This window comes from Aulonocara stuartgranti, assembly GCF_965226115.1.
Source record: "Aulonocara stuartgranti genome assembly, chromosome: 15".
NCBI classification, from domain to species: Eukaryota; Metazoa; Chordata; class Actinopteri; order Cichliformes; family Cichlidae; genus Aulonocara; species Aulonocara stuartgranti.
Window position 1 is genome coordinate 13,205,593 of NC_138951.1, and position 27,994 is coordinate 13,233,586.

The 27,994-nt window shown below is 42.5% G+C and overlaps 1 long non-coding RNA gene across 1 annotated transcript in view; it reads left to right on the forward strand.

Annotated features, from left to right (window-relative positions):
• Nucleotides 1–252: 252 nt before the first annotated feature.
• The window catches only part of LOC309689687, a 92,736-nt gene continuing 64,994 nt past the window's right edge, over nt 253–27,994 (forward strand). The window contains exons 1-2 of the long non-coding RNA XR_014271501.1: nt 253–511; nt 624–673. This is a non-coding gene — a long non-coding RNA (uncharacterized lncRNA). The remainder of the gene's footprint in view (nt 512–623; nt 674–27,994) is intronic.

The window sequence follows — 27,994 nt, forward strand, 5'->3', positions numbered from 1 at the left end:
CACCATTCGACTTAACAAATCAAACCTTTCGCTATATGTTAAGGTCTTGACAAGCTTTGATTTCTGTCCGTAACCCAAAATTAACCAAACAGAACTGTTCCAAAATGCAGTAGCAGTCGAAATCATGCTTGACATTCACTATTTGAGTCCGCTTTTGTATTTCCACAGACTGAAAGCCTGTGCATTACCAAAACGCTTATGTTTTTTTCTGCTTCTTCTTCCTCCATTCAGCCAGGCCTGATGGCTCCTGCTGCTGGAGTGTCTGAGACTTTGATGGCGGCTCTGTGTCGTGTGGCGTTGGCGTCCGCGCTGTGCCAGGCGGCGTGTGTGGTCAACAGGCAACCGAGAAGCTGCGGGGAAGCGAAAGGGCTGTGGGTCAAGGCAGAAGCCCCTTTGGTTCGAGACAGGGCCTCACCATGTATCTCTTCTCCGTCCGCTCTTCACGCCTTCTATTCATCTTCAGATTTCTGTGTCTGTCTCCCTGGCTGACCTTGAATAACTCATACCTACAGTACGCATGGCATATGCCTCTTTCACAATTTTCTGCATCCTGCAAAGACTTATTATATCCTTCTCACACACTTACACCTCATCTTTCTCTCCTCCCTCCCTCTGTGGCCTAGGGGCATATGGTTTGGCTGGGCAAGAGATAAGAGAGACGTGTCAGCATGAGGTACTGAACAAACACATCTTTCATTTCTTCCTTTCTTCTCTCCTGCTTTAAGTCCACTTCCCTGTCCTAGTCCTTTCTCCTCTCCTCTTTCGTCCCTCCTCTTCTCTCCCGATCTCCTCACCTCCTTCGTCTCTGTGACGGCTGGGTACAATTAGGAGCAGAAAGCCTTTCGTCTTGTCAGGGAGAGACTTTTGTTATATTTGCGGCTGATGGAGAGGGGAGCGGAGGGAGAGAATGGGCTTCAGATGCTCTCTAGGAGTGAAGATGAGGGGGGAAATGAAGGGCTAGAGGAGAAGAGACAGATCTCCTCATGCTGAATGAAAGGCCTTCTTTCCTCTCTGGTAGGGCACATCAGAGACATGCTCTCCTTCACTTTATGGAGGGGAAAGTGGTTTCCACCAAACTCTGCTTCCATTTATCTTTGGCTCGCTCGCCCTACTCGCTGTACACACACTTCCTCACGTGTTCACATTTGTACGGCACATGCACGCACATGCACGTTCTGCACGCATACTGGATTTGCTTTGATTCCTGATTGCTTTGGTTTCTGCGGTGGCTTGATCAGGTTACTGTTTAAACTCTGTGCCAAGCCAGTGTGTGTGTGTCTGTCTGAGCCTCTGTGTGTGTGCGTAGAAGTGTGATGATGGTCCCTCAGTCAGTGGTGGGAATAGCACAGTTTCAGCTGCTATTATTAGCCCTCTGTTCCACAGGCCTGATTCTTTTCCCTGTCTCTTGTCTGACACCAGCATTTCATTATTATCTGGCTCAAGCGCAGGAACATCCATGCTCCCAGTGCTAGCTACAGCTAGGACGCTTTCATTCCAACAAGGCTTTTTATAGGCTGCTACTCTCGTATACATTATGTCCTTTATTGTGTGAAAGACACAGGGTAGACAGAAATGGGTTAAAGCATCATTTGGTGGGTGCGGGTACTTTAAGATCTACTACAGCAGTGTAGCGGTCACAAAAACACATAATTTGTTCATATTTCAACAGATGAATCGATGAAAAATGGCAATGATAATGCATAAAAGCATAAAATTCAATTTTTGCACCAGTTTATGAAAACTTGGAAGTGTGCAGTCTGTACTTGAAAAAACATTGAGCTGAACAGGCGGAGGACAGAAGAAGTAGTGGCAGGCTTGTCAACTATCTATTGCAGATGAATAGTATCTGACACTTATGTCCTTAATAACAAAAATCCAGCAAAGACTTGGGATGCCTCTAAACCCTGAGTGGACCCATCTGCTGTTTGCTGAAGCTTTGTCCAAGATTTCTTCAGTAGAAGAGTGACTGTTCTTAAGGAAGGGAAACAGGGATAAAAGGCTGATGTATGATAAATTACACAAGAAATGGACTGAAAATCAGAAGCACCAGATCTTATGGAGTGATGAATTCAAATATGCATTCTTTTCCTTCAAGAACCCTGGAGAACTTTTCCTAAAGACTACTTAAAGGAAACTACAAATAAGCTTGCTCTAAGAGAGTTTAGGCTACGTTCAAGACTAAAGGCAATCATACCAAATACTGGCTTTCAAGCTCATTAGAATTATACAAACATGGTTTTACTGGTTATACATGGGTATGCTGCACTCCCATGCATGTTTACATGCTTCAATAAATTGCTGCACCTTTTCCCATTTTCATATCAAAAACATAAAGACTTGAGGAGTGACTCGAGACTTTTGCACAGTACAATACATAAAACAAAAAAACAAGCTTAGTATTATTATTATTTTTATTATTATTTAGTGTTCAGCCGCCCATCAGAGTGCTGTTTCCAGCCCATACTAACCCCTTGATGTACTAGTTCCCAGAAACAGGTGACACACTTACTTTAAGATAAGATAAGATAAGATAAGATAAGATAACCTTTATTAGTCCCACACGTGGGAAATTTGTTTTGTCACAGCAGGAAGTGGACAGTGCAAAAGTTATGACGCAAAAATTAGAATACAATAAGAATAAATACAGTACACAGCTGTACAGAATATAATAGAATAATATACTATATACAGTAGAATAAAATAGAATAAAAATATACAATAAGATAAAAATAGAATACGAATGCTATATACAACTGAGTAAAAATACAACGATGCCAGAAAAGATTATTGCACTTAGTGTTATTGCACATGTGTGGATGTGTGTGTTTGTTCAGTTAAAGTCTTTGTTGTGGAGTCTGACAGCAGTGGGGAGGAAAGACCTGCGAAATCTCTCCGTCCCACACCGTGGGTGCCGCAGTCTCCCACTGAAGGAGCTGCTCAGTGCTGTCACAGTCTGCTGCATGGGGTGGGAGATGTTGTCCATCAGGGATGACAGCTTAGCCGCCGTTCTCCTGTCACTCACCACCTCCACTGGGTCCAGAGGGCATCCTAGAACAGAGCTGGCCCTTCGGATCACCCTGTTCAGTCTCTTCCTGTCCCCAGCAGAGATGCTGCCGCCCCAGCAGACCACACCATAAAAGATAGCAGAAGCCACAACAGAGTCATAGAAGGTCTTCAGGAGTGGGCCCTCCACCCCAAACGACCTGAGTCTCCGCAGCAGGTACAGCCTGCTCTGCCCTTTCCTGTAGAGGGCGTCTGAGTTATGAGTCCAGTCCAGTCTATTGTTCAGATGAACACCAAGGTACCTGTAGCTGTCCACAGCCTCAATGTCCATACCCTGGATGTTCAGTGGTTGCAGTGGAGAATGCTTGTGCCTGCGGAAGTCTACCACCAGCTCCTTGGTTTTACTGGCGTTGATCTGGAGGTAGTTCAGCTGGCACCAGTCCACAAAGTCTTGAGTCAGTCCTCTGTACTCCTTGTCGTCCCCATCAGTGATGAGGCCGACTATTGCAGAGTCATCAGAGAACTTCTGCAGGAAGCACTGGGTGGAATTGTGGGAGAAGTCTGCAGTGTAGATGGTGAAGAGGAACGGAGCCAGAACCGTTCCCTGCGGGGCCCCCGTACTGCAGACGACCCTGTCCGACACACAGCCCTGAGTCCTCACATACTGTGGTCGGTCGGTGAGGTAGTCCAAAATCCAGGTAGTGAGGTGATGGTCCACTCCAGAGTTCACCAGCTTGTCCTTCAGAACCGAGGGAAGAATAGTGTTGAAGGCACTGGAGAAATCAAAGAACATGATTCTCACAGTGCTTCCAGCGGTCTCCAGGTGAGCGAGGGAACGATGTAGGAGGTGAATGACGGCATCATCCGCGCCAATGCCAGGCTGGTAGGCAAACTGAAGTGGGTCCAGTGATGAGCTTGTTAGGCGCCGAAGCTGAGCCAGGACCAACCGCTCCAGGGTCTTCATCAGGTGGGATGTCAGAGCCACCGGCCTGTAGCTGTTGAGGTCCTTGGGGCGTGAAGTCTTTGGCACTGGTACAACACAGGAGGTTTTCCAGAGCTGCCTTTTGTTGCGCACTCAGACACCAGCAGACAGTTGACAGATGCACCCTTGACCGGTGAGCATTTCAAGGACACAGTCCTCACACTTGAATAATTTGAGCACAGTCACTGCTCACACATATGAAGACAAATGCATACACACACTTGCTCGCAGTACCCAGCGCACAACCCCCCACCACACTTACCAGTCTCACAGAGTGGCTTCCATTACAGATAAGTGCGGCACTGGTATTGACAGGGTCATGAAGGACCCTAGCTGTTGTGACCTTTGAGACTACTATCTGTTTGACCAGCCAGATGGTCAAAGTGAGAGAGGCTCAGTATTTTGAAAAGAAAAAAAAATGCCACAACAGGGTTTTTTTAAAAACACCTTGCACTTCAGAGAAAGATTTCAAAAGAGAAAAGCCCCATTAGTAACATTTCTAATATGCTTGTATGATATAGTATGAATGAAAGAGGAATTTCCCTGTTAATCATTCATGTCTGTGTTTATGTTTGAAAGTGTGCGCGGGCAGCTCTCTCTGGATGTTTTCTCTGTATGTGAGCCGTGTGGCTCTCGACAAAAATAAACTTCCTGTGAGAAGCGCCTGCCACAGGCCAAAATCATTCTATAGCCCCTCTTTTCTCTTGTGTTTAATTCCTGACCCGAGACCAGTGTGATGTTAGTTTAGCAGTGCTTAAGATGCGTCCCTCGAGCGGCGAAGCCAACCAGGGGCAAGAGTGCTGTGAGTTTAGTGTACATGAATGACGAGTCCTCTGTGGTTTTTAACTTTAACTTCGAGTTCAGAAGTTCAGTCTGTGAACGTAGAAAGTTAAATCTATGAAACTGTCTACAGGGCTGTCCCTGACATTTCAGAGTCGTGAAATTGAAGATATTTTGGGTTAAAATGTCTTTGAACTTCTTTTTTTGTTTCTATAAATCAGTCAGTGAGTGATGTCCAAATATACGAGGGATGAACTCTAAATTTGTCTCTTCCTGTAAGAACATCTGGGTCTCTCTTTCTCTCATACTCACACACACACACACACACACACACACACACACACACACACACTGACGTCCCCCAACCGACACACAGATTCATGTATAGGATATAAACTGTTATCCACAGTTTCCCTTTGTCATTTCATCATGATTTTGGGTGAGAATTTATGTGAGATAATAGCAGTAAAACAGCAGTGTGATGTCACGTCCACAACCACAAGACTTTATGCTCCCACATTGTTGCGCAGTTAGTTTGATTTAATCAATTTTGGTTTGTTGTTTTACTACACACATCATGACACTACATTGTATAATAAATGATGGCATGCGCAATTGGTTTTCAGCTGTTTTAAGCCAAAGGGCCAGCAAAATGGACTGAACCATCGTCTTTGTCCACATGGGTGAGAATGTGGTTTCTGTATATAAGATTATTTATTGCACCTGTGGCTAGTATATAGACTGAGCTGTCTTTCATTGAGTTAGGTCACTTTGTTTAGGTTTTGTTAGGCATTGTTTTCGTGTAGAGTTCTAATCAGTTGACCTCTTTTTTTTTTTTTTTAGACTGACATATTTCTTAAAATAGCCTATTTAGGATTATATTTCTTGATATTGTCTTTGTGTTTATGGGGTATAAAAAAACCCACATTTTAAAAATTATACCTATGCCTGGGCATCCTTCGACTGCTTGGTCCCTTACAAGCAGGAAGGAATCTATGAGAAACCATATTTCTTCTTCCTGTTAGAGTACCAGGCTTTATGATTGAGGAGGTGGTGATGGCGGTGCTCTTGTGGTTTAGTTAAATCCTAGACCCGCTGGTCATGTTGCTCACGAGGTGCTGAAGCTTGGGGATCTGATGCTGGCTAATGGGCTGAAACGGCTCACTGTAAATGTCGCTGGCTTCCTGGGTGGTCATCTTTATCAGGTGGGGTATAAACCTAAGTGGTACTGAAAAGGTTTTGACTCAAGTCCAGAAAACAGTCCTTAGCTGACCACTTGGAAAAATGTGAATAGCCAGAGAATTTGTAGATTTTCTCTCTATGGAATTCTCAATTGATACAGAAGACCTGTTGTTGTTTTATTTTTGCTTTTTTCTCTGCTTGGAGTTGGTGTCCTTGCATCGGATTCTCAAGTGTGTGCAGGCTTTGTGGTCAGTTTTCATAAACACACACATTGCTAATGTTGTATCTGTCGTATCTGTCATCTATCTGCAGATCTCAGTGTTATCTGTCCTATAGACACCCTACCCAAATACCACAAGCTAGATCCCACACTGGAGAGTCAAAGTTCACCTGGTTGGGATCTGACCCCTGTGTGACCTCTTCTGATGTGATTGATCACTAACACAAAAGAGTCCCAGTGGTCAGTGGTCACTGAGGTCCCGGGCCATCCGTTAGCCACAGCAGGGGCAGATAGGGGAAAGGTTTCCGGGTCAGGGGTCAGGGAGATGCCACATGCTCGGTCGTCTGTCACATGGTTTGGCCCTCTTGGATGACACTGGACGGCTTTGAGAACCCAGTCCAGTCTCCCTGTAGTCCACCCTTCTGGATAGATGTGATTCATACAGGCTATCAGTTCCCTCTGATGAGGCCAACATATGACTTATGGGATGCGCCAGACTTTACAGAATGCTTAGATGCCATGTGGTTGTAAACCAGGGCAACAAAAAGAAGCTCATTTCGGGCTGTCTTATATCTATGTGATATACCATGGAAGTAAGTTATTTGTATGTGGCTGTTGTTTAGTCTGTGTAAAAAAAACAAACAACAAACAAACTTAAAAAATTCAATACCACATTTTATGTTTTCCTGTCTTTGTACACATGCACATGACCCTCCAGCCCCCAACATCCCCTCATTCAACACACACACACACACACACACACACACACACACACACACACACACTTATAAAGTGGAGGTGACCCTGTCCAGACGGGATATGAGGCTCAGTTCCATGGCAAAGCGCTGCTATTACTGCTGAGGAGGGGAAATGTGAGCCAGCTTACTGTCCTAAATCGATGGACTCGCTTCTGCTGTCCCAGGAGTCTGCTCATTCTCTATCACTGTCACCACAGCCCGTCTATCTCTCTTCCTCCACATCTCCCCTCTCAGTTTCTTATGCTCTTTGTTGCTTTCACGCCACCCCCTCCTCCTCTCCCCTCTGTTTTAGTGTTTGTATCTACAGTTTATCTCTTCTTATCTCACAGTAACCGATATGCAACATGAAGAAATCTGATGGACAGAAATGAAGAAATGTGAAGCCCACAGCAATTAATACACAATAGTTTGCCTGATGCAACATGTCTGATAGCACCAGTCATTATCCTGTGTAGCCTCTTCCCTCTATCTTCCCTTCTTGTCTTTCCTTATCTTATTTTTTCTTCCGCTGAAACTTTAATAAGTGTTCGTCTTTCTGACTTATCGATTCACAGCGGAAATCACTGCTCTATCTTCCTGCTGCTTTGGAGGAATGGCAGATCAGCTTTTCATTTCAGTTCAGTTTAATTAGTGTGTGGTGGGGGTGGGGATAACACAAGACGTTTAGGAGATGCGGGATGAGGAGGCAAACTGTAACACCCACTGTAAATAATGTTTGTTGCTGTTTGTTTCATTGTATACGCAGGCATGTACTGTACATCTTTGTTAGTTTTCACATGTGTAAACACATTTAAGCTATAAAGACAGGGAGTAGGATTGTGTGTATAAATACATCCTTCAATGCGTATATATGAGACTTTGTGTTGTGTTTGCATGTCTCTGTATACTTGACAATGAGGTTTCTTATACTTCCTGTATAGTTAGGACCAGCTACATGTTCAGATCCTGAGAGTGTGCTCCTTATTTTAAAGTTGCTCTGCCGGTAAGACATGATATTAGGGAAACTTGGCCTACATTACTGTGCAAAATGTTTAATCCACTGCTAACTCCTTTCAGTTTGGTTCCAAGAAGCCAAACTGTTGTAATCATTTTTCAAAATGGTCTTGAGCAGCAGTGCTACAAAAGCTTCTCTGAAGTTTTTAGAAGTTTGTCTTTAGATATTGGCTGCCTTTTGCTCAGTTTTAGTCCGGCCCTTTTACCTGACCATCTCTAAAAGGAATTTTTGGTTGTTTATGTAGGGTTTTTTTTAAGCCACGTAACACAGACCCATGAATCATTCAGGCATATAAAAGTCGCCTAACTCAAGGAGTGAATCAGTGTTCATCCCTTGAGTTAGCAGTCTACAAATAACAGACAATTTAGCAAAGAGCCCATGCTAATCTAACAATTTTAAATTCTATTTTTAGGAACTTTGTTGCCAGTGACAAAAAGGCTTAAAAAATAGTATTTTTAAACAACAAGGCAATTACCCAAGAGCTAATATCGGTAAATCTGGCATATCTCTATGTACTGTGCAGTGTGTCCTTAAAAAATCTGGGTAAGTTAGACAAGCAGATGATTTGATTCAACAGTGAGTGTCTACAGCCATCTGTAAAGCACAGAGGAGGATCTTTCATGGTTTGCATATCACTCCCAGACATTACTGAAGCAGCATCGGATAATCTCGAGAAAGAAAAAACAAAAGACAGCCAACATCTAAAAAAGAGCTTTCAATGTCCTTCAACATGCCTGCAGCACTGTTCCAGAAGACTGTTTAAACTTTACCTAAGAGAGTTAGGGTTGTGTTGATAAATGAAGGTGGTCATACCACACCAAGGTTGAATTTTACAAACTGTTTTTGTATTTTTTAAAATATATTTCCATTTATGTTTGCATGTCTGTATTTTCCATTTTCCTACTAAAACATAAAGATTCAAGACTTTTGCACAGTACTGTATATGTGTTAACACTGTGGCTCCATAGTGTAGTGGTTAACACATTTGCCTAACATCCAAATGATTAATGTCTGGAGAGCGGGAGGAGACAAGTCCTTTGGAGGGTTACATCAGGAAGGGCATCAGGCGTGAAAAGCTGCTAAATCAAATTTGTGGAATCATCCATTGTGGTGTCCGCTTGTCAATAAGTCAACAGCCCAGAGGTTTTCACTATTCAGTGACATATGAGGAAATGAAATGGCTTTGCCAATGAGTGTGATGGGTTAATAAACACGTTAACCCATATATACTTGTGGTCAGAGGTTTTTGCACTCATCATGGGCATGAATGGTAATTTGGGTGTTTTAATGATTTCTTTGAACTGTTCTTTTTCCAAGGTGGAATGGCTCTACAGCATACATCTTTAATGACTTTTAAAAAACACAAGTTTTGATTTATTTTGCATTATCTCAATATCACACAGGGTGAAAAGTATACATAGAGTTTCTGTTGTAAACATCTACTAAGGTTCAGTAGTTCAGTCTTGACCTATAAGGTAGTTTTAACTATAGGGCTGTTTTTTTCCAATTTGGATGGGTTGGATGGGCTCTGTCAGTTTCTTTTCTCGTGCTGTCATAGCAGAGATGAGATGGTCAGAATTATGAAAACAAGATTGAAGAATTTTGTTTAAGATAAGGATTAGTAGCAGGGGTAGGCTGAGGTTAGTTTAAAGTTTAGTGTCAGGCATGTAAAGGCCTGAGTCTAGAGATGCAACTCCCAGAAGTACAAACTTGTGTGTATGATGATATGCACAGCTAAATTCCCTTCATTATCACTTGGGGAACACTTTGCCTTTGCACAGCCATGACTGCGACCCTGTGTTTCAATTCTAATATAAAAAAGAAGGCAAATTTCAGCCAGGAGGATTTTCCTGTAAACGTCCTCCTCTGGGTGAGAGCCATCAATCTGCCTCTGGCAGCATTCAGGCCGGAAACAAGGATCACATTCAGTCAAAACAGACCAGTGTTTGGTTTCCACCGTAGAACACGGTTGGACGCCAGTGGCAAGACCCTCACTGTGTGTGTGAGTGTGAGTGAGAAAAGAAGTGAGAACCTCTGGTTTCTTTGACAATTTGAAACACAGGTGAACTGTGAACCCCTTGTATCTAATTTGTTAATTTGCCCGGAAGCGAAGAAAACCTTGACAGCCTTGCTTACTAAATGGAGTGAACTTTCATCTCTCGACACTATAATTGCGTGCCAGTGCCAGTTGGTGAGCTGCACAGGCACACGGAAGACGCCTGGTCTTCTCAACACATGTTACTGTGCTTTGTAATGAGTTGAAAACTCCCATCTGTAGCTTGCTCTCTGTTCTCCTTTCTTCTCTGGGTCAGAGAATATAAGCCATTAATCATCACCTGGGTGTGTGACAGCCAGCGTTTGATTGGAGGTTTGATCCCAGCTCTTTGACAGCCTTCTCTCTCTGGCTGGTGTTGCTAGAGGGGTAAAGGTAGGGAGGCAGGGTGGCAGGGATGTGCAGGGGGGGTTGAGCACACTTCACAGGAAGCATAATTGGCCGTGAGTGAGTGCTTACTGGATCAGCAGCGAGATCCCTGACTGAGCAGTGTGTGTCAGCTGCCCTGGACCCCCTCCAAGAAGCTGGGGATATTTTTAATTTACCTCCTACATCAGGCCTCAGGAATGCCCCCCTCCCTCCCCACCTATAGATTCCATACCCCACCCCCTCTCCCTTTCATTCACTCTTGCTCTGCTTCCCATTATCTTTATTTGAAATTCAGATCTAGATTGTCTCATCAGAAACACATGTTAGCGGCATACTTGTGTATGTGCGGAGCGTACAGGAGCTGCCGTGTGCATGCCAGCATAGGTACATGTGATCTTAAGCACACAGATTCACATTATTTCACTCTGAAAGCTGATACGTGGGTTCACTGTGAAATGGGCCCAAGGTGCACTCCGGAAATACCTGAAAGCAGAGCCAGGATGCATGTTGTTTTATCCAGCACTGCCAGGTCACAAGAGTTCAGACTTTCTTCACAGGCATGCCTTTCTGATTGATCTGGATCGGAACCAATGACTGGTCCTGCCCTTAGGAACAGTAAATCTACTTTGTTACTAATACATAACCAGGTTGCCGTTGTTTAGATGCCTTCTGAAGGGGCCCTGCTGCTACCGCCGTCTTACTTTGAAAACATCACAAGGACAGTTTAAGGGCTTTCTTGGCTTAGTTTTTTTGTTTCTTAACATGGCTGTTTTTCGAATCTTCAAAAGTGATGACACCATGATGTAAACATTTCTGTCTTGGTCTATATCAAGCCCCTCGGTGCCACTACTTTCAAAATACTTAGAAATACAGGAAGTATTTCTTCTCCACCAACTATTTGCTCCCAGGACGGCAAGACCTCTAGGAGGCAACTATGTGGTCACATACATAAACATACAAGGCAGAAGTTTCTGGTTTAGATGTTATGGGAAGTCTGACTTCAGATTTAATTGTTTTCCCCTTTAAGAGAAAAGATAATATGACTGTTAATCTGACACCTTGCTGACAAGGCAGTCCTGTAAGAGAGGCCGAGAACATTTTGAAGATCAGAAGGTGAGGAAAGGTTTACATTTTCCTTGACTCTCACCATCAAGGTTAGAGGGAGGTGAGCTAAAGCAGGGTTCACTGCCAAGGTCTGCATGTGTATTTCTGTGTGTGTGTGTGTGTGTGCCCTCTTTTTATGAACGTTCACCTGAGGAGAGGCTGTTTCCGCTGTCACGGTAAATTCCTGTGCAGATCTCAGTGTCAGCACCGGCAGTGGTCTGTCTTTGGGGTGGTCGCACTCAAGAGGCCCCCTGTTTCATAGCTTCTGAGGTCGCCCCCTGCCATGCCTGCCCAGAATAAAGTCTGCCTTTGTGCTCTGGAAACATCATTGATATACCTCAGACAAGCAGCTTATATTTCAGTAGCCAATAGACATTGATGAGCATTTGTAATTGTGGACAAGAAGAAATCTTTAATTATTTCTGTTAATTTGTACACTTAGGTGTCCTATTCTTATGTAAGATTAAATCATTGGTTGTTCTATTACAGTGCTTAAACACTTAAAGTTAACAGTTACCTAGAATCCTTCTTAAAGGATATCTTGTTATATCTTGTAAAGCACTTTGTGATCTCTATCTAGAAATGTGCTATATAAATAAAATTTTACTTACTTACTTTTACTTTACTTACTTACTTACTTAGGAACAAAAAGCACAGCTCATGTTGTTCATCATAGAAAGAGACTTATTTTTCTTATCAAGGACAAATCTTGTCAGGTTAATTTTTCATACAAAGTTATTTCCAGTACCAGGATATTCAACGTGTTTGTTGCATTGCATTGTTGTCACACTCAAAACCAAAAGTGAGCATCATCACATATAACAAAGAAGATGAATTGAAGTGTCAGTCTTGCTCCAAGTTACTTTATAAATATTTTGCTTAACAATAGGGATTTTTTGCAGCGTACCATCATGGTGCCCTTAGAAATCCCCAGCAATTCTGAATAGCCCAGTGGCCAATAAAAAAAGACTGGTTGTCTGGGCAGTTCACAGCTGTTTGGGTTTTTGAACTGTGGAATTGTGCACAAGAGAGCCTCATTCATGCCCAATACGTGAGTTTACTATGAGCTCAACTGTCTCGTAAATTCACTGAGAGATTCCGTGAGTACGTTTCATTCAAATCATGTGCTCTAGTTTAAAAGCATTGTGCATCCCATTAGACAGTGATAATAATCTCCAGCCAATTAGGATTGAAGAACCAGATAATTAATGATGTTCTTTTGTCACTGCTTTCATTATTCCGATCTTGGCTTGTGAAAAAGCCACCGACTTGCATATGTGTGCAATAAGTGTTTTATTGTTTTTGTGAACTGGGCTGTGGAGGGGGATTCAATGTGTGTGATGAGGGGGAGGAGGGAGGTGGGGAGGATTTGTTGTTATCTAATATGCTATGTTCAAGCTGATTTTTCCACCTCCAGGTGTAACAAAGCAGGGGAGGCAAATGAGGGAGGAGCCTATGTAAATTAATTTCCTATTGCTGTTTTCTTTGTCTCTAACCCTTTCTGCTTTCCAGTCCTATGTACTGCGCTTACGCTGTTTCCTGCTACACCCCACAGTCAGTGTCTTTCTCCACATCCCTCACTGCCTCCCATGGTTTTGCTTGATTTTTGTTCTTCAGTCTCTTTGTCTATACATCACTAATGCTATAGATACATGACGTCACTCTGGTGCTTGCACTCATTACTGTAATAGCCCAGCGTGCTCTGCTTGGGGAGGGGAGTCCAGACAGATTTTCCTGCTGTACTCTGCATAGGTAGTGCATCATCTCCCTTTGTCTGTCTTTCTCTATCAACCCCAACTCTCTTTGTGCCTTTGTCTTACAATCCCACCTTTCTTTATTGCCCCATTCCTGCCTTTGTCTTTTGTTTCTTTTGTTTGAACTGTGACACTCCATTTATTTCTCACTGTCTCCCTCTTTTTCTGCCTCCCCCTCCTCCCCTCTTCTTCAGCCTCCTAATTCCCTTTACACTTTGCCACACACTTCCCGTGTCTCACGGCAGTTAGTTGAGCGTAAGTGTTGGAGCCTGCTCTTTGTCGTAAAGTACACTAATAACGATGACCCTGCGGTCTGATGTGCAGGATGTCTTCCACCACCACGACCCCTCTGGGAGGTGTCAGTAGCACTCTCTGATGGGGAACGTGTATATGCGCATATGGGCCCTCATGCGTGTGTGTTTCACTGGTAATGTAATGTAAATATCTATCACAGGAGAGGAGAAAATGGAAGATCAAAGCCGATAGGATGTAGGAGAACAGACAGCTGAGTCTAAATATGTTTGCCCTGCAATATTAGCTATGGGTCTGATGTGTTTAGAGATGGAAGAAAATCCTAAGAGGCGCTGATTCCTCAAATATGAACTTAATAGATGCAGTTGATGCAAGCATTAGTCTGGCTGCTATTAGTCTGGACATGTGGAGTGGGGGGTGGTTGTGGAGGTAGAGGGGATTGTCCACTAAGCAGAAGGTCAATGGTTTCGCTACTCCAGTCTGCATGCTCAAGTGTCGTTTGTGTAAAACATTGCTGTATGCTTGGATGTGTGTGTGAATGGGTGTCAAGAGTGCTTTGAGTGGTCCACAAGACTGAAAAAGTGCTCTGCGTAAATATACACCACTCCATTTACCATGTGCTTCTGGAAATTTCAGGACTGCATCATCAATTTTCATGCATCTGTCAAGTTTTACTGTGATATCGGAGAAGGCAGGAGAGCATCTGAAAAGAAAAATGTGAGTCGAGCTCCTCAAGTCTCAACGGGGCAATGAGAAATGATGGGTGGTGACAATACACCCTTCAACAAAAAATGCGCTTCCTCTTCAGTAGCCCTTCCAATCGTGTCCCCAGGCCTCTCACAGCTGTCTGTACCACGAAGCTCTGGCTTGAGAACCTTTGAGGCTCCAGGAGGCCACCAAGCTGCCCTCCCCAAACTGTCATCCCGGCTGCTTCACCCTGAGCCCTTATGCTGGGCCTCTGACCAGGAGCCAGGGGAAAGCATAGGGCAACTGCACTAATCTTTTCATATGATGTGGCCTGTAGAAAGGTCTTGATATGAACTGAATGTGACAACAGCAAATTACAGCCAACAAAGGGCACAGAGGCCTGAGGGAAGCTATCACACAGTGGACTCCACAATGACTAGTACAAAGCTACTGTCCGCCTGCATTAGCTGTGTCTAACTTTTATTTTGCTTGCTTTCGCCATCTCTTGGTCTCTTCTTTCCTCTTTTACTACTGTCATTACCTCCGTCCAACTGAATGAAGTTGGACGATGTCAGTTAAGTGGACACGTGTGGACAAACTGTCAGCCACTGATCTAGCATGTGAACTCATTTTGTATTTACATGTGCTCATCCTAAACGAACTGGATTTAGGTTCTGCTTTGCTCATACCATGCTGAGATGGTTGTTTGTCTGCTATTGATCACAGCCACTCGTAATCAATCCCTGCGGTCTTGCTGCTGCAGAAAAGACGCATAAGTAATTTGAGCATTGCAAGAGATGTGACCAGGAATAAGCCTGACCCCGTCTGCTCCTCCACAGTGTATTGATCCTGCGTTGCTTTTGGCAGATGTATGATGCCAGTTGCTTGCAATCTCATCAACGTGGCAGTAGTGCACACCGGCCCTGGGTGGTCACTGTGGCAGTTTACGGGCATTACGTAACCCCCCACGGATGGAGTTGTGATTGGAGACTGATAAGATTTTGTGATCCCTGTAGAGGATTTAACACACGCCTCACTTCATCCCTGATCCCCCTTCCACTCAGCATAAAGCAAATTACTAGTAACAATCTGTAGTGACAGTAGCGCAGGCTTCTAGTACAACAAGGACAATGCCTCAGCTCCCTCCCTCCCTTACTCCCCCAACAATTATAAGTACCCCACTGGGCTCAAAGAAGGCTGTCGGCCTCAATTTCACTAAACTTTACACGTCTAAACAGTGTACTTAGATGGCAGTGAAAAGAAAAATGTTTTTCCTTTTTTGTCTTCCCCCCCTTTGTCCCGGCAGTCCTCGATTGTTTCTAATTGATCGTGCTATGAGGTTCATATTCATTGCAATTTTCCCATGCATTTGATGGCCTGTGTGCTCATTGGATGGACAGGGGTCTGGGAAGGTGCTGACATAAACAAACACATGCCAACATGACCACCTATGTGAGAAGTAACATGATTTGACAGCTGAAAATGAACTGACAGTCCAACTTTGATTAAGGCATCTTGCAAAAAAGGAGGAAAACAGTTTTATGGGATTTTCATAACATCACCATAGAAAGGTAGACGTTCTCAGCCGTACCTCTGTACATACAGAAAGGAAAAGACATAGGCATAGGAATCAATGTATGCATGTATGCCACTTTCTGTTTCCTGAAGGTCACCTCAGCACTGACTGTATTAGTAGAGCAGGAGTGGGGGTGGAAGTATAAGAAGTAAGTGGAATAAGACAGAAATGAAGAGTAAGCACAAACAAAGGAGACAGGAGCGTGTTAGTTCCTAATCAGGACAAAGACACCTGATCAAGAATAAAACTGAATATCCACTTTTTGAAATCTGAAGAACATTTCTGACCTTAGTTCCTGCTTGCATTATAAAAAGAACTAACTGTCAGGAAGCACAGCATTGCTGTCTCCTGTGAACCCTTTGGCATAACATTCAGCCTTCATCAATGTTTTCTTATGAGTTGTGTAACGCCACCCTAACAGTACTGGCTCGCCCTTGACTGTCACTCTCATCATCTCCATCACTCCTTAAAAATGGATATTGAGTGGAAACCTGCAATGAAGAAACGCTGTACCCTTAAAAAATGCCTGAGCCACTCTGTTAAGGTCACCTTGTGTTTCCACAAGTGTTTCCCTTTGCACGCAATGCATTGTCCTCCTTTGAGCTAACACTCGGTGTGTTGAGAAACAATACAAATTTAAATGAATTTGCCCTGCAGTTGACTATTTGCATATCTATGTAACTAAGGATGCTCTCACCATATTTCATCGATTAACATATCTCGAAGCTGTCTGCAACAAGATTAATTAAAGCCATTTATCTCCTAAATGTCCCTGCTGTGCCTAAGGACATCACTATTTGTCTTTGTGATGATTACTGTTCAGGGCAGTAGTCTTCACTGGAATGCCATCTAAAGAAAGTAATCACCACTATTGGAAACAATAGAGCTGTGAAAAATCATCCCTACGTGCATTGGCTGGCTTTAAGGCGCCAGCGCTGATGATATTCTGTACATCATCCCACTGAGTCGACTATCCTCGCTGAACCTCCTGTTGTTTGCATCGATTCTCTCTCCCTCCCTTCGCTTCATTCTCTTGCATAATAGCAGCCGTGAGCTCGTAGTAGCAGCAGTGAGCTCACAGCGGCTCATCCCGCCCACCCAGCCCGGCTCGGCTCAGTCGTTACTGAAAAGCTTCCAGTATTTCATCATCCTCTCTGTCTCCCCTCAATGACCCCAGCTGCAGCTATACTCTCTGTCGCCTCAGGGTGGCAGCGAAAGCATGCATTTTTTCTTCCCTTCTCAGCACAGACACATTGTCCTCATTGACTCTGCGTATGTGTGTGTGTGCGCCTAACGGCTGGCACAAATACCAACCGCCCGGAGTCTGCAGTACTCTCTTTCTACAACAGTCTGGCACTGGCTAACACCAATAGACACAAGGGAGGAAGAGAGCGAAAGAGAGAAAGGAGACCGAGTGAGGGAGGGGAAGGAGAGACACTGCAGGGAGAGAGAAAAAAAGGACAAAGAAAAAAAGAGAGAGAAAGGGAACGTTTAATGCAGAGAAGGAGGAGGAAGAGGTAATGTATAGAATGATGAAGTAAGTGGTAAAGATGGAGAGAGACACAATAGGATGCTCTGGGACGTTGAGGGGTTTAAGAAAAGGATTTAAGAAAAGGAAATGGAGTGGGAAAGAAAAAAATACATATGTAATATAGAAAAAAAACAGACAAGTGGCTGATAGGAAGAAAAATGAGGTGAGAACACAATAGGAAGGATATAAGGGGAGAAGAAAGTAAGGCAGAGAAGGTAAAGAAGGGAGACAGTGATGAAGTACCTACAGAGCCTAAAATATAGTTTTTTGTCTATATGTCCCAGGAAAAAAATGTATCTGCAGTGCAGAGGACATTGGTCTACTGTTATGACAACAGCTGTCCATTGATATGTAGGTATATCTGTGTGTATGTGCGTGTCCTATTTCATATAGGTGTAGCTTCAGAAACACATATTCAACAGACTGGTCTGGCCACAAGCAGGATGGTGGCTGAATATGCTGTAGTACATGTAAAGGGGGCATAAGTGGGTGTGTGAGGAGGAAGAAGAAGGGCTCTTAAGTCAGCACCTGTCGTGTGCTGACCCCAAAGGAATACTCTGTGTGTGTGTGTAATAGTAAAAGGGAGATGTATTGGAATGCTGCCGAATCCCCTGAGGGCCCCACCACACACACACACACACACACACACACACACACACACACACACACACACACACACACACACACACACACACACACACATGCGCACAGTGTGCCCACCATTCCCTCAATGAGTCTTCATAGCGCAGAACCCTGTGATCCCGGCACTTATCACATAGGCAGACACAAGCAGATGCGTACAATATGCACACTGCAAAGTGCGGGAAGGTGCTGGAGGTGCTGTACACACAGGATGGAAGACATTGGCTGATGTCCAGTTGAGGATTATATCACTTCCCCACTGCTTTCTACTTGAATACAGGGAAATCTAGTGGAGCCCCAACTGTGCCAGCGCTTCCCCTTCCTCTCGCTGGCACCTCTGCACCGCCAGCTGCACTACAACTGGGGATTCAGGCGTGTTAGTAATTTACACAATCTTAATCCAACGGCAAATTCCATCTGTAACAATAGAATATCCCTGTGTCCCGAGGAGTGTTTTGTGAAGAACACTTGCTCATTTTCATCCCCATTAAGTTTTGCATCCATAAAACACTTACACACACAATTGAACCCTTCCTTGTACAGTACCATTGGGAATTTTGAGGCTTAAGTGTGTTGCTCAAGTACATGTTAAGGGCTATTTAGGGGAAAGTTATTTTATATATCTATTTTTAATAGTTTTCACATTTTTACCTCTTAAATTGCTGTAAATATTCATGGTCACATATCATTTTTATGTCCTGGAAGTGTGCGGTAATTTCCTGGTGCTGTAATGGCAATAAAACCATTTGATTCCAAAAATGATAGGTATAATTTTTCAGACATTAACCCTATAAAACTTAAGGATCCCCAATAAAATGCATTTAAGTGAGCTGTCTGGACACCATTGCACTGTGACCTCCTGCCATGACCTTTAACCCACAGAGTGTATACACAATGGGAAGCAATGAAACAAGGGATATGGTAAAGTAGTGGAACTCCCCAAGGTCAAAGACTTTATGGGCTAGGAAAGAAAAAAAGAGGAAGGGATGAGGAACAGGAAGGGAAACAGGACAAGACAAGAAAGATGACAGGAAGTCAAGCTAGTCTGAAAAAATAGTTTATCACTCACTGGCACATTAACATATACCATGCTCCACATATACCTTCATTCACACACACACACGCACATACACAGTAGCCTACTTCACCAGTGTTTTGGTCAAAGCGGCAGAGTTAAGATCCCCAAAGTAATTATGAAATTTAATTACAATTCCTTAGGGAACAGTATGGAAATGAGCTCTGTACCAAAAGGCTGAGAGTTGCACAGCACAGCAGCTAAGTCAGGGACAACGCTGGAAACACCAAGCAACGTCACGACAGCTGAGGGATTACACAACGGAGCTGACATTTAACATGGCACCTGTGACAGGAGCGGCAGTGTGTCGCTCACACTTTCAGTTTGTCTGTCAGTATTCCGGGTGTGAACTTCAGACACAAAACTTTACATCTGTGGTAGCATTTGATCCGAATACAGAATAGAGGCTGTACTGGAAGCCATAGTATAGATTGCATTCTGTCTGATTGACAAAGTGTGATAAGATGTGAAATCCGCGGGGGTTGAAAATAGAAAACACCCAACTGAACCGCGGTCAACAAGCCATTAATCCTGCCTGGCAAACACACAGATGTGCGGAGAGCAAACACAATCCAATCACGTCTCCAAGCCATGGAATGTGGACAGATGCAATAACAATATATGACATCAAAGCATGCATGGTTGTAAGCTCCAAGGGGTTGAATAACCCCTCAGATTAGTCCTGTAAGTCATGGCAGCCCCCTCTGTTCACAGACCCAGACGTCATAAATGTCCCCAGACACTGAGAACCAGCGTTCAGGCTTGGCCTCACTAACCCTAGGTGGATGCCGGTGGGTTACTTAGATTTGTAGTCATCTAGCTCCCAAGTTTAGTCTTCGAGTGTTTCACACTCAGCGTTCTAACAGCACAGGGGTTATGTCTTAGATGATGAATCCAAGACCAGGGATGACCAGAATGAATCAGATCAGCTGCCTGGGGGATGGTTGGGTGGGGGTGCACCCATGAGTTGACATTTTCCAACAAAGGTCCCCATGATCTTGGGCAGCAGAGATGTACTTGACAATGGGAGGAAGTTATTAAGTGTTCATCATTTTTTTTATCCTGCATGATTATTGATGTATGTAAATATTGGCCCACTCGAGGCATCCTAATGGCTCAGACAAAAGCAGAACTAATCCCATGTAATTACAGGGCCCTTGAGTCATGTGTTTGTATCGCTTCAGTCTCTCCGCTCTGAATGATCTTATAAATCATGAAATTAGAAGGCACTGGAGCAGCACAAACCGCTGCCAACACTTAAGTAGAGACACCATTCCTAACACTCAACTTTAAATTGATTTCTTGACTGTGAACACAGTGCTCTTATAGCATTCATTTATTTTCTTTGCTTTGTTCTTTTCTTTTCTTTTCTTTTCTTTTCTTTTGTAAGCTTGGCTAAATATAACTATTTATTGTGGCAGTAGTCCTGTACCTGAATCTCAATCCAACTGACACTGTTCAGACATGCCTTGTTTGGCACAAGGCCTATTTCTTTAAAGTCCTCATAAGTTGTAGAGATATTCAACTTCAGAATAAACAGACCAATAAATTAGAGAATTTTCTTTTGAGTTTCAAATGTTTGCACTCATCACTTCAGCTCCTGCTGTCACTACAAATGCTGGCTTCTGGCTTCTTGGCAGCCAATCTTTCTGAACCTGTCTCGCTGTACATGGACGAGACGTCTGTGCTCCTGTTCTGCTAACAACAGGTGTGTCTCTGAATTGAAGGCCACCCTATGGGGAAAAACACGCTGATAGAAAACACACAGAGGCATGCACACACACCCAGACACACAAAAGGAGGCTCAGAAAAAAGTGAAGGGCAAAAAGTGGAGTTGGTGAATGAAGCAGGTTTAGATGAAAGAGGTTCTTTTGACATCACCGGGCTGCTGAGCCTCTGCTGGCAGCTACAGTCAGGGTCCGTGCCAACAGGGCAGATGCTGAGGCCCTGCCACCTGATATGGTAGGAAAAGTTTGAAAAGCACGAGAAGAGGAAGAGAAAAGGATAAAAAGGTGACAAGACAATGGCGAGTGGGAGTGACAAAAAAACCCAATGGTGTGTTCAGACAAGAAAAACATCAAGAAAATGAGAGTTTTGTGCCATTTCATCCTTTTGCTTGCATTTTCCTCCACTCTGCTTTCTCCCTGTCTATTACACACACAATCGCACATGCACACAAATTGTCTCACATTAGCATAATCCTGCCCATGAGCATGGGAGTTATGGCTATGCTCCCAGGAAGGCGGCGACTTATGTTGTGTGTTTCTAATCATATTACAGTTAGCCCTAAACTGATGTTCTTGGCACGGTTCCTGCTGATACACATGCTAAACTCAGCCTCCAGCACTGGACCGCCGGTGTTAAACACTAGCTTGATATTTAAAAGAGTCCTAAAGATTTTTGTCTCTTTTTGTACAGTTGTTGATTCTCTTTATCATTAAACATGTTTTACTGCTCTCCTGGTCCTGCTTAGTGTGGAATTTGCAGATGTTATAGATGAACTTTTCCTCCTGGCTTCATTTCTCAACAGAAGTTAGTCAACTTCAAACAGAATCTCACCTTGTGGAAATACTCCATTTAGTTCACATGAGGGCTCACCTGAGTTGAGCATGTCGGCAGGTTGAACTCGGCTGCCTCAGACATCTGTGTTTCTCGCGTGCAAGTCTTTTGCAACGAAATGTAACTTAACTTTTATTTGCTATGTGTGTGAGTGCAGTCATGTAGTAAAGCGCTGAAATCACAGAGCGCATTCTTATGCTTTTTACAACACAACCAAAGCAAATATGTTGTTGGACCAGCTTGTCTAAGCTTTAAGGCTCTATGAGGTAAAAATGGGAACAAAAGAAAATTAACTTGTTATTGAGGCTCCGAGTGCATCTTGTTAAAGGCTTCTATTGCTCTAATACCATATTTAATCGAGGTCATGCACTTGTCACCAGGAGGCTTCGAATCGAACTGAGACCAGCTGATAAAAACTGGGGTTAGTTTGTCACCCAAACTGGTTCCTGTCAATGGCTTTTTAGTGAAAACAGACACTGCAGTGGTGCTCCTCAGTGGTTTACACTATGATAAACATTTGTGAAAGAAAAAATGATTAACACATGCTCATCCTATATGATAGCTGTGATCGGTTTATTAGAAGACTGATATAGAGATTATAGAGCAGCTAAAATTAAGACCAGATAAATAAACTCTAAACAAATCTTTTAATCACATTTAAAGAGCAGAGGAAGGAGGTCTGTGTTGACTTAGCAGCACATAGAGATCCCCTTGTTTGCTGCTCTTTAAGTGAAGTGGAACACACTAGTTAAACTCTATCAGATGGCCTGAGTGTTTTATAATGTTCAACATAAGGCTCTCATCTGTTCTGTACCCCACACAGTTGCATAGGCATGATACGTGCGCGCGTGCGAGTGCACGTGCACGTGCGCACACACAATTGTATCGATACTATCATCTCATCCTACACATGCTCTTTGATGGTCTGCACACGTCCTGCGTATGATCCTCAGAGGGTGGAGTTGAAGATGAAGCTTTCTGCAAGTCACAAAGAACCCTGGAGCGGTTGTGGCCTCGTTGCCTCGGAGGCAGGCTGATTCACAGCTCCATCACTGCACAGAGGATATCAATCTTCATCATCAGCACCTGACAAAGAAAGGAATTTGCAGACAGGAAGTCAGCCGTATTTCTAACGGATGCAGCCTTTCTTGAGACCGCACATACACTCGCCATGTGTTCCCGGCTACTGGAATTGGTAGCCGAGCGCACACACAAACACACACACACACATGGGTTGAACTCCTCGGCCCCACATCTCGTCCTGCATGACATCACGGCACCATGTGAGCCTGAGTGACAGGCGGTCTGTTTGTTTTCCTCTTCAAGACGGAGTCTATTTCCTGTGCTCCCTTTGTTTTAGACCTTAGATTAAAAAAAAAGATCTCCCTTTTAAACTCTGTGTTTACACTGTGTGAGCGCTTTGAGGGAAAGCGCAAAGCCGCCACACAGTGGGTGGATTATAAACTTGGACTGAGTTTCAAACAGACTGAATTTATAAACACAGAATTCCCCCACACTCAACTCACGGGTCCCAGCCTGCTAGCATATTACTGCGGATCAAATGCAGACGAGGCCTGCATTTGCACTTTGATGCGTTCGTGTGTGCAGACGCTTGCGTTGGGCTTGCACCTACTTCGTTTTATGCTTCTCACGAGGCACGGGAAGTCATTTTAACGCTTTACCTGGCGTTATCAATCACATCACCTCGGTGTGTTTTATTGGCACTGTTGGCATGACGGTGTTCCCAGCAGGAGTTTGGTGGCGTGATCTCTGGTTGCCACGTGGTGCTGAGGCACGTGAGGGGGGACGACCTGGGATCTCAATGTCCTATCGAAGGACTACAAGTGCCTGAATACCCATTATGTGCCAGCTGTTCAGAATGTGGAGTAATTGCACTGTTGGCAAGGGTCCATGTGGGCCCCTGTGTTGTGCGCCCCGCCACCCCCACCCCGGGCACCCTGCCAAACCCTCCTGTATACTGCCTCCCTGACCCATCCTACCATCACCCAGCGGCACCCCACCCCTCACCGAGGCCCACCCGTAAACCTCACTCCCCAACCCACATCTTCCCCTAAAAACTCTTCCACCCATTACCACCAGCGCTCTGCTCCACATTCCAAGGGGGACACTGGTTAAATCTAATCCCATAATAAGACGCTCAGCTGTCCAGGAAAAGAAAGAGAACTTTCCTCTGGTAAATTCTAGATTTCCTTTTTCTTTTTCCTCTCCCTTCTTTTCACCCCAAGTGGAGGCAAGATGACACTTTGGGCCCCCTTGGCCAGTTGCTTTTGTCTTTCTTCAGGCTTGATTTATCATTTCGTTCACTCCCTAACTCCCTCCGTCTTTTAGTCACTGGTGTAAGGTTGCCTTTGTGCTGGACTGAGAGTCCTTAAACAGATACACAGGAGGGCCACACTTAGTGAAGGGCCACATGTTTGGGTTTTTTTTTTATCGCATTTATTCCAAACACACAGATGCAAGTAATTTTTAGATTACATTGCCAAACCTTTTGCTGTTCTCCTGTGTGTTGCAAAGAATAAAATCTGAATTTGTACCATTAATGTAAAATAAGGTCAATAAGAAAAATATGTTTATGTGTCAAAAAGAATAAATTGTTTAGAAGTTGTTGTTTTTCATATTTTTATTTAGTGCACTTGGGTCACGGGGCTTATCTGATTATCTTATAATTATGGCGTGTATTCAAGGGCCTTTAGTGAGAATTGCACTTTTCATTATAGTTTAGGCCATAAATATTTGCACAATGAAATAATTTATCTCAACATAACCACAGTGGATTTGTAAAAATGTGACTAAATCACAGACTTTTAGCTTCAATTCAAGTATTTTTTTTTGTTCAGATGTTTTCTGCGAAATTCTAATTTGGGCTTTTGCTGTTTCTCTGATAGGTTTATTTTTGTTTTTCAGCCTAATGATGGCTTCCTTCATTTGCATCCACATCTGTTTGGACCTCATATTAAGAGTTCCTATGAACAGCAAATTCAACAGTTGGTATCAGCTCCAGATTTGCTTCATCTGTCAGGAAATAACAAGGGATCAGGTCTCACCTTGCCAATTCTGTATTGTATTGTATCTTTTTTGTATTGTATTGTATCTTTATTTGTTTCAGACATATAAAACAAAAAACAATATATACACACTACATATATTTTCATTTACAGATACGAATATATATGTAGATATACACACACACACGTATGTGTTCAGATAAACAAAAAATGTATAATGAAATAAAACAAAATCGTCTGACATAATGTAACAATGTTTGGTCTGAAAAGGAGTAGGAAGAAGTATGAACATACTTATTAATTCCTACCCCTGCTCAACATCTTATTGATCCCACATAATTCACCTAATTCCCATCATCACATACTCCACACGATACACGAGGAGAACCTATATAAACTTGGCTACCGTGATTGATATAATTTGGATATAATTTGATATTTTTATACATACAATGGGTGATCATCTTTATCGGTATCATATTCTTCCAAAATCAGTTTTCGAAGTATTTTCATGAACTTACTAATTCCTGAGCATTGCTGTAGATCTATAGTAAAACTATTCCACAGTTTTACCCCATAAATAGTGACACAAAAGGTTTTAACCTTTGACCGTGCTTTAAGAATCCTTAGATTCAATTTCCCCCTCAATTCATAGTCTCCTTCTCTGTCATAGAACATCCTCTGTATATTTCCTGGTAACATATTGTATCTGGCCTTGTACATAATTTTTGCAGTTTTATATTTTATAAGATCCATAAACTTCAGTATTTTTAATTTCAAAAACATGATGTTAGTATGGTCTCTAAATCCTGCTTTATTAATCATCCTGATTGCTTTTTTTTTGAATTTTACATATTGGTTGAAGTGCAGTTTTATATGTGTTTCCCCAAATTTCCACACAGTATTCCAAATATGGCAATATAAGTGAACAATAAAGTACCCGGAGTGATTTGGAAGGCAAAAAATATTTAACTTTACTTAGTACGGAGATGCTTCTTGACAGTTTGGCTTGTATATGCTTTATGTGAGGTTTCCAGCAGATTTTGTTATCTATTATCACACCCAGAAATTTTGTATCCGAGACTTGCTCTATTTCAACATTGTTTACTAATAATTCTGTCAATACATCAATTCATTTTGAGCCTCTTCTAATGAAGGATTGTGGCTGCAATTCCTAATGCAATGTTAATGCAACAGTTAAAATAAAAAAAACAAACAATAAAGCTCTTGAAGGGGCTAAATTGCAAAATCGTATTACTTTCCAAAACCTTATGGACCTAACTCTGTATGTATGTGTTTATTGAAAAGCCTGTGTGAGAATTACCCTGATGAACACACACTAGAGCTTTGTCTTTACTGCCAAATATTAACAAAACCAACAACTGTCAAAAGGTAGCATTAAGCATCTTATATAAGGGTTTATTTATTTACTTCAAACTAGTATGTTATTTCGTGGCTAGTTTTAGTTTCAAACAATTGTCATATTGTTTCCTGCCCTCTTTTTAACAGTTTCTTTTTTTATTCCGTCTTATGCTATTGATCTGACTGACTGTGAAGCACTTTGGTCAACTTTGTTGTATTTTTATGTGCTATAGAAAATTTTTTTGATTTGATTTGATTTACTTCAACCGCATAAATAAACTTTTAAATGATCGTTTTGTATACTTTTAGAAAACTTGTTCAGAACATCAGTTGTTTTACAACATTTGTGCTTTGTGACAACATTTCTACATCCACTTTGCTTGTGAGCTTTATAAAATGCAAAACAACAATCATCTATTAATTTATACAGACTGTGATCTAATTTGACTGTGTACGTTAATGTGATTACAAAGATTACAATGGGGTGTTCATGTAAAGACTGTCTATAGTGGAGTATTATCTTAATCCTGTGGTAATTAAATATGCATTAATTGCTTAATTGTTAATTATTTTTTGCTATATTGATAAATAGGTTCTTCAAAAGAAGAGTCCCAGAATTTCTGTGTGTTTGAGTCAGTCTGTGAAAAACAACAAAATAGTGTGTGTTAAATACGTAGTGTGTTCAAATGCGCCTGTGCTCACATGTGGCTAAGTAAGAAGTGTATGTTGAGGGTTTAGTGTATCCATGTAGAAATTGCTAAAACGGATTATTTAGTTTATTCGCCTTGGAAACTGGAATAGTGAAATATAGATGAAGAGAGATAAAGACAAAGGGGAACAGACAGAGAGAGGAAGATAAGTAAGAAGAGTTGTTCGCCATGAACTCTATTATTCTGCTTTCATGGATCAGGAGTTCAAGAGAAAAACATATTTCCTTTTTAGTGATTTCAAAAACCACACTATCTCTTTAAAGTCAGTTGTTTGTTGTGAAAGTTAAGTTAGGGATGTGTGAAATGTACACCCGAAGTACAAAGACAACATATATGATGTTGAAACTAAGCATATCAGGGACTACATGCTTATATACGCTTTTTCCAAAATTACACCTTCTATTGTCTACTTTTTCTTTAAATTGATCCACAGTGTACAAAATGAACACTGTGTTGTATTGCAGAAGACTTTAACCCAGCAACAAAAAACACAAACATATTCAAAAAACATTTACAAAGGTGGGCCATTTTCTCAAAGACAAAGGTAAGAATTGACTTTTTGGAACTAGTGGAGTTGCTTCTTGCTAACCATTAATGAGAAAACTGTCTTCTGACATTTACACATCACTGCATTGGTTCAGGACGAGTTCAGTAAGTGAGTATATCAAGTGCAAAGAGAAAAATGTAGCTTCCAAAATGGCATGGATAGTTCTGTTGTTTCTGAAAACAAAGAGGGTCATTAATAAACAGGTGATGCAACAAAGGGGTAAACGTGCTCCTGTCCCACCTTTTTGAAACACGTTACTTAACTTTCTTTTGTTAAAAAACACTAAGATCTGATATTTGGTATCTTTATTTCTGTTAGATTAATGATTACAAATCATTTACTTTTGTTTGCATTTACATTTCCGCCCCGAATGTTTTCATTTGGAGAAATGAAGAATGAAGCAGAGGGAGGTGAAGCCTTGCTTGTGGTCGTTATAGAGGAAAAACCAAAACAACAGATGGACTGTGTAGTGTCTGTAACCCAGATTCTGTCACTCTAATCCTGTCCTCACTGCAAGAATGCCCACGCTCGACAAATGACCGTTCGGATTTGAACCTGGCTGATCTGAGGATAAGAAAGTGGCTAAATGAGTGTTGTGTAACAAAGTGGCTAAATAGGTGTTGTGTCTGTCACTGGGAAAGGTTAGGATTACGCCTTGGATGATTACGACAAGACAATAGTCAAGGTCGACTTGTTGATTAGTCTGTAATTGTCACTTAAGTCTAATTTTGATGTTGTAAAATCCTTCAAGGAAATTAAAAATGTATAACCAGAAGGTCTGTTGTTGCACAGTGCACCAGCAGTAATGGAGGCGTATGCAGTGTGCAG